The sequence below is a fragment of the Panulirus ornatus genome, chromosome 37, assembly GCF_036320965.1.
Source record: "Panulirus ornatus isolate Po-2019 chromosome 37, ASM3632096v1, whole genome shotgun sequence".
In the NCBI taxonomy this organism is placed as follows: domain Eukaryota; kingdom Metazoa; phylum Arthropoda; class Malacostraca; order Decapoda; family Palinuridae; genus Panulirus; species Panulirus ornatus.
The window spans coordinates 10,973,922-10,981,674 of NC_092260.1; the positions used below are offsets into that span (position 1 = coordinate 10,973,922).

A 7,753-nucleotide genomic window follows, 5' to 3' on the forward strand; every position below is an offset into this window, starting at 1 on the left:
TGTCACATAACACTAAGGATGGTGCAACAGTGTCGCATGATGCGGTATGATGCAGTCGTGTCGTGCAACTTGTAGGATGGTGCAGCGGTGTCGCATAACCTAAAGGAAGGTGCCATGGTGTCGCATAACGCGAAGGACGGTGTAGTGGTGCCGCATAACTTGTGGGATCATGCAATGGTGTCGCATAAAGTGTGAGGAGATGCGATGGTGTCGCATAACGTGTGGGATGACGCAGTGGTGTCGCATAACGTGTGGGATGGTGCAGTGGTGTCGCATAATGTGTGAGGTGATGCAGTGGTGTCGCATAATGTGTGGAATGATGCAATGGTGTCGCATAATGTGTGGAATGATGCAATGGTGTCGCATAATGTGTGGAATGATGCAATGGTGTCGCATAATGTGTGGAATGATGCAATGGTGTCGCATAACGTGTGAGGAGATGCGATGGTGTCGCATAACGTGTGAGGAGATGCAATGGTGTCGCATAACGTGTGGGATGGTCCAATCGTTGTACATCATGTGTGGGAGAGTGTAGCGGTGTCGAATAGCGTGCTGGATAGTTTAGTGATGTTGCAAACTATACTGGATAGTGGAGCCATCAGGTACACTGCACTGGATAGTACTGTTGTGTCGCACAGAATGCAGTATAGTGTAGTAGTGGATAGCGCATACGGAGAGTGCAGTGGTATTATACCGAACACTGCATTATGTCATATACTGTGCGATATAGTGCATGGATGTCACATACTGCATTGCAATGATGCCATAACCTATTGTGTACACGGAAGTGCAGTCGTGTCACATCACGTGCCGCTTAGTGAGGCGCGCTGATACACTGTGTGGTGTCATATGCTGTTCAAGGTCGTATAGCTGTGTCATACATAGTGATGGGCAGTTAAGTAGTGTCACACACCGTGTTAGGAAACGAAGAGATTCTACTCACAGTCTGGAGCAGTGCAGTGGTGTCAGACATTACGATGAACAGTGCAGTGGTGTCAGACATTATGATGAACAGTGCAGTGGTGTCAGACATTATGATGAACAGTGCACTGTCATGAACCGTGCAGTGGTGTTGGGCACTGCACTGCAGTCCAGTGTTTTCACATAATGTGTTGCATAAAGCAGTAATGTAATTGTGCCCTGGATTGTGTGGGTTATCATTATGGTATCAAGTATTGAGTCGGGTAGCGCAGTGGCGACACATATACTACTGGGTAGTAGAATTGTGTCACATATTGTTTGTGGAATACGACAGTCATATACTGCGCTAGATAGTGTGGCGGTGTCATTTCATGTGCCAGACAGTGTGGTTGTGTCACATACTGTGCTGGATTGTGTGATAGTGCCATACACTGTGTGTGTGTGTGTGTGTGTGTGTGTGTGTGTGTGTGTGTGTGTGTGTGTGTGTGTGTCTTTGTCAGGGCACGCGTGTTTATAAAGTGGAGAGAGTTTTACACTCGTGTTGCCCTATCTTAGCCTTGCTTATATATCAAGTCTGAACCTCTCTCTCTCTCTCTCTCTCTCTCTCTCTCTCTCTCTCTCTCTCTCTCTCTCTCTCTCTCTCTCTCCCCCTGGGAGGCTGTATCACCGTGGCTGGACTGATGGGAGTACGCTTTCTTCATGATAGCTCGCGCTCGAAACTTCACCATTTCCCTGCTCGAGCTTGTGGGCTGCTTCGAAGCCTCATAAAAGAGGACTTTAGGGTAGCAAAGTAATAGTAATAGTAGTAGTATAGTAGTAGTATAGTAGTAGTATAGTAGTAGTATAGTATAGTAGTAGCAGTAGTAGTAGTAGTAGTAGTAGTAGTAGTAGTAGTAGTAGTAGTAGTAGTAATAATAATAATAATAATAATAATAATAATAATAATAATAATAATAATAATAATAATCGCCAGCTTACGCCATACAACCATTCATCAACTAATAGACGAGGGAGGAGGAGGATAAATGAGTCGACTTCTGCGTTCGAGACTCACACCAGGGTACTGTTGATCGGTGGGTCGCACTGCTGACCACTGCTCTACTGAACCTCGTAAAATTTAACCTCCGACGAGGATGGGATTCGAACCCACGCACGGAGACCGTATTGGATTAGCAGTCCAACGCCTTAACCACTCGGCCACCTCGTCCTGTCATACACGTGGAGTTAAGTCGGTATTTGTCACTGAGCACGTGAATGCTGGCGTGTCTGCAAGTCTGTCTGCTTGAGGGTGTGTGGGTGTCCGCCCGTCTATCTGTGCAAGAGTGTACGGGTTACGTCAATAAGTAAGGAAGAGCGTATCAATTTAAGGTAACTTTTTCTTTTTGCTCCTTTTTATTCCCGATGGCTCAAAAAAACTCGCAACGTATATATATATATATATATATATATATATATATATATATATATATATATACATATATAGTGGTGGCCTTCGTACATCTGTGACACACTACGTTCAATCAGCTGAACAGCTTCCAAAGTTTGTAAATTGTGCGAATTTGTAAAAACTTGGTAAGTTACAGGTACAGTGGTGTTCAGTCGAACTGCTGTGATGTAGTGTTTAATAATAGAGGATACAGTTTACTCTCATGTGTATACATGAGAGAGAGAGAGAGAGAGAGAGAGAGAGAGAGAGAGAGAGAGAGAGAGAGAGAGAGAGAGAGAGAGGTGGAAAGGTAAGCTGGAGGGGGCGCCTGTGACCCCCCCAGTAAGCAGGCAGCAGCCCCAGCCTCCTACCCCCAACAAGCCAGGTCACTTGTAACAAATGGCACATTCAGCGTCCCAATGTCTCTCTAGCCGGAGCGGAGCGCTGGTGGCCGCGTTCCCAGTTTCCACGCGCGCGCCAGCCCACGGGGGTGGCTGTGGTCTCGCCCTCCAGCAGACCCCCCAGTAATGAATGCCAGTATCAGCAAACTCACGACGTATTCTCAGCGTTCTATACGGTGATTTTCCCATGCAATCAAGGTATTCAAAATAGAGATCAGTATGATCAATTTACCTGTATATAAGCGTTGTCGATTCTCTCTCACATCATCTCAGTACCTCTCCCGCCCTTCGAAAGTCAAGCATTTACTTCCTCTGTATATGTGTGCGAGCTCGTGTGGATAGAAGCGCCTGTTGGGTATGACGTGACACGTCAAAACAACTACAGAAAGGAGCACAGCGGGAACATATATATATATATATCCATCATGGAACAAATGGTTCTCTGGATAACAGTAGGATTACCGCAGCCTCCTGAATCTCTGTCACGACCCCTCTCACTCTCCGTGGTGGGTCGACCGTGGACTGTAAGGCAATAGTTCCTCGTCACCAGCTCACACACACACACACACACACACACACACACACACACACACACACACACACACACACATCGGACTCACCCTCAAAAAGACACCGTGACTGGTCCTCCCACTCCTCGCCCTAGAGCAGCCAGACCCGCCTGCCCGTCTAACTCCTTCATCGCATCAGATTTTCACCCTAATCCCCCCCCCCCCCCTCCTAACATCCCCGCCTCTCTCCTCCCATCCCCGCCCCGTCACCAGCTCCACTCCAGGAGTCTCCACGTGTTCTGCTCTCCAATCCTACTGCGTGGGGAGCGTCCGTGTCCTCTTGATAATAACTTCCAATAAAATGCCTCAACCGTCAAACAATGTCATTAACGCAATAAGGAAAAAATTGACACACTGGCCGAGATGAAATGCTCAACTAAATACCGAAATAACGAAAATTATTCCATATATATATATATATATATATATATATATATATATATATTTCTTTTTTTTTTTTTTTTTTTTTGCCGCTGTCTCCCGCGTTTGCGAGGTAGCGCAAGGAAACAGACGAAAGAAATGGCCCAACCCACCCCCATACACATGCCCCTTGATTCAATCCACTGACAGCACGTCAACCCCGGTGTACCACATCGCTCCAATTCACTCTATTCTTTGCCCTCCTTTCACCCTCCTGCATGTTCAGGCCCCGATCACACAAAATCTTTTTCACTCCATCTTTCCACCTCCAATTTGGTCTTCCACTTCTCCTTCCCTCCACCTCCGACACATATATCCTCTTGGTCAATCTTTCCTCACTCATTCTCTCCATGTGCCCAAACCATTTCAAAACACCCTCTTCTGCTCTCTCAACCACGCTCTTTTTATTTCCACGCATCTCGCTTACCCTTACATTACTTACTCGATCAAACCACCTCACACCACATATTGTCCTCAAACATCTCATTTCCAGCACATCCACCCTCCTGCGCACAACTCTATCTATAGCCCACGCCTCGCAACCATGCAACATTGTTGGAACCACTATTCCTTCAAACATACCCATTTTTGCTTTCCGAGATAATGTTCTCGACTTCCACACATTCTTCAAGGCTCCCAGGATTTTCGCCCCCTCCCCCACCCTATGATTCACTTCCGCTTCCATGGTTCCATCCGCTGCCAGATCCACTCCCAGATATCTAAAACATTTTACTTTCTCCAGTTTTTCTCCACTCAAACTTACCTCCCAATTGACTTGTCCCTCAACCCTACTGTACCTAATAACCTTGCTCTTATTCACATTTACTTTCAGCTTTCTTCTTTCACACACTTTACCAAACTCAGAAGGGGGTGTACTGAAATGGTTTGGTCACATGGAGAGAATGAGTGAGGAAAGATTGGCAAAGAGGATGTATATGTCAGAGGTGGAGGGAACGAGAAGTGGGAGACCAAACTGGAGATGGAAGGAGAGAGTGAAAAAGAGTTTGAGCGATCGGGGTCTGAACATACATGAGGGTGAAAGGCGTGCAAGGAATATAGTGAATTGGAACGATATGGCATACCGAGGTTGACGTGCTGTCAATGGATTGAGGCAGGACATGTGAAGCGTCTGGGATAAACCATGGAAAGTTTTGTGGGGCCTGGATGTGGAAAGGGAGCAGTGGTTTCGGTGCATTATACATGATAGCTAGAGACTGAAGGTGATCGAATGCGGTCTTTGTTGTTTTTTCCTAGCGATACCTCGCGCGCGCGAGGGAGGTGGGGGGGGTGCCAATTCATGTGTGGCTGGGTGGCGACGAGAATGGATGAAGGCAGCAAGTATGAATATGTACATGTGTATACATGTATATGTCTGTGTATGTATATGTATGTATATGTTGAAATGTATTGGTATGTATATGTGCGTGTGTGGGCGTTTATGTGTATGTGGGTGAGTTGGGTTATTCTTTGCTCTGTTTTCTTGCGCTAACGCGGGAGACAGCGACTAAGTATGATAAATGAGTAAATTGATATATATATATATATATATATATATATATATATATATATATATATATATATATATATATATATATATATATATGCTAGCCTAAGCCAAGTAACCAATCTAACGACCAACCCCTTGGGGATGACGAACAGCCGGGTCGACTGCAGACCAGCTGCAACGGCCAAGGTCGCGATATCCATCTGTCTTGTGAGATACATCTATACAATATGTGGGAGCTCCTGACACCTTCATCCAGACTATAAACAAATACTTCCTCGTGTCTCCATCTAGCAAAGACAAACAACACGAGCCAACAAACAAGCTCCTCAACCCCGCTAAACGTAATGAGCCGCGCGGGAAGACCCCAAACCCCGCATCCGCCACCCCTCGGCCCCCATCGCTCAGCTCAATGAATCAGACAAACTCCACAGCAGCGCTATTGACAGACACAATTTTTGCTGACTCCTTAATCCATATTTTCGCTGCCCTGGGAAATTAAAAAAGAACCAGCGTCTAATCCCACGTAAAATAATTTACCTCCAACTTTTTCAATTAACGTTATCGGATTGTGTGTTGGAATAAGGAGTGGCGCGTCTGCAGACTTGGAATAATGCCAGTGTTGCTGAGGCAGCTCTTCCCCGCTAAACTCCAGGGCCCGCACGGCGCATCTTCCCTCATGTTGTTTACGACTCATATTGCCGGGATTGGACGTGACCAGAATCCCTATGATGTGACCAGAATCCTCTAGACGTGACCTGAGTCCTCAGGACATGACCTGAGTCCTCAGGACGTGACCTGAGTCCTCAGACGAGACCTGAGTCCTCAGGACGTGACTAAAATCCTCTAGACGTGACTTGAGTCCTCAGAATGTGACCATAGTCCTTAAGACATAACCAAAGTTCTCAGGAAGAGACCAGAGTCCCTTTGGGCTGTGACCAGAGTCCAACGGACACGAACGGAGTCCGCGTGTGGCCCACGCAATTCGTTAGCCAACCGCCCAGCCAGCAGGAGGTATAATCTAAGACAATACTTAGAAACACTTAATGGAGCAACAAGTAATCACAATCATCGCTACAACCCTGGATTACACCAGGAAAGGAAGGGCTCCCATTCGAGCCACAGTAAGTCAACCTAATTGGCCTGTCGTAAGGAGGGGGAGAGGGTCCGTAATTAATCACTGTTCCTCCTGATCTAACAAGTGATTATTTAGATTATTCTATAATGATGCTCAACACGCAGGAGAAAGTTCAGTGGCCAGTGTGAGGGGTAGAAGGACGAGTCACAAGGCTAGCCCGTGACTGGAGTCTTCAAGTAACCCACACGTAAGCTGTACTCAACATAACGCCATCCGACTCCACATCCATCAACTGTTTCTTTGCTTTACCTCTTTATACAAAGTCTTTTGCCTCCCTCCTCCTACCCATCCAGTAGGAAAAGGACCATCCCTGAAATCAATGGTGAGGGATGGAGGGTACCTACCAAGCGCAGCCGGGAGTGCAGCCACCCACCTCAGTGGTTATATGAAGACTGGTAAGACTGCACCTCCCCAGAGCAGTGTTTACATCCTGCAATTCTCTGTATGTGAGGTCCTGCATCTTCATTTACCTGACTGTTCGATATGAGCTCCATCGCGCACCTCACTCATCGTATGTAGTCACCTTGGTCATTTGAGATCCCTCGTTGCGCGTTCCCTTGTTTAACCCACCGTTTGATATGCACTTACCCTCGTTTACCCCACCGTTCGCTAAGCGCGTTCCCTCGTTTACCCACCGTTCGATATGCTCGTTCCCTCGTTTACCTATCGTTCGATATGCGCTGCCTCTCGTTTATCTTACCGCTCGATATCCGCTTCCTCTCGTTTACCCCACCGCTCGATATCCGCTTCCTCACGTTTACCCCACCGCTCGATATCCGCTTCCTCTCGTTTACCCTACCGCTCGATATCCGCTTCCTCTCGTTTACTCCAACGTTCGATATGTGCTTCCCCTCTTTTACTTCGTCGTTATTATCAAAGATTCTTAATCCACTTACTTGGGAAATTTAGTTCTGCATCGGAGATTACGATGAGCACGATCCACTTCATTCTTTCTATCGTTTAGCAATGCCAGCTAAACATTGACCAGTTAACCCGTAGTACACCTAGACGTGGCCTGGGTATGTGGAGGTGCTTGTGCCAGGGTTAGCGTTCGCTTGCGTGCATTGTTCATTACTGTGTTAGTCTGGGAGTTCGGATATGCAAGACGTAGGTGATGATAAGCATTAGGGAGAAGTTATTGAAGAAAAACGTTGAGCAAACGCGGCAGAGAAGTGTGATGAGCCAATGTCGTGACTGCCTCATAGCAGACAAGAACAATATATTGTAAATTATTTACCAGACGTTAAGAGCCACTTTGATCAGGGGTTTCCAGTAGGCAGCAGGAAGACATGCCTTGTCTCGCTAAATCAGACAGCGATCGTAATCCTATACTGATATTTGTCTGTAATTTTGAGATTTCATTCAAATGATAAA

General features: G+C 46.5%; 1 protein-coding gene and 1 non-coding gene across 3 annotated transcripts in view; one reads left to right on the top strand and one right to left on the bottom strand.

Moving 5' to 3' along the window:
- The window catches only part of fuss (SKI family transcriptional corepressor fussel), a 127,121-nt gene that overhangs the window by 56,637 nt on the left and 62,731 nt on the right, over nt 1-7,753 (top strand). The window lies entirely within an intron of this gene.
- On the bottom strand, nt 2,047-2,128 carry TRNAS-GCU (transfer RNA serine (anticodon GCU)). Its single transcript has one exon. It is a non-coding gene; the product is annotated as a tRNA-Ser (tRNA).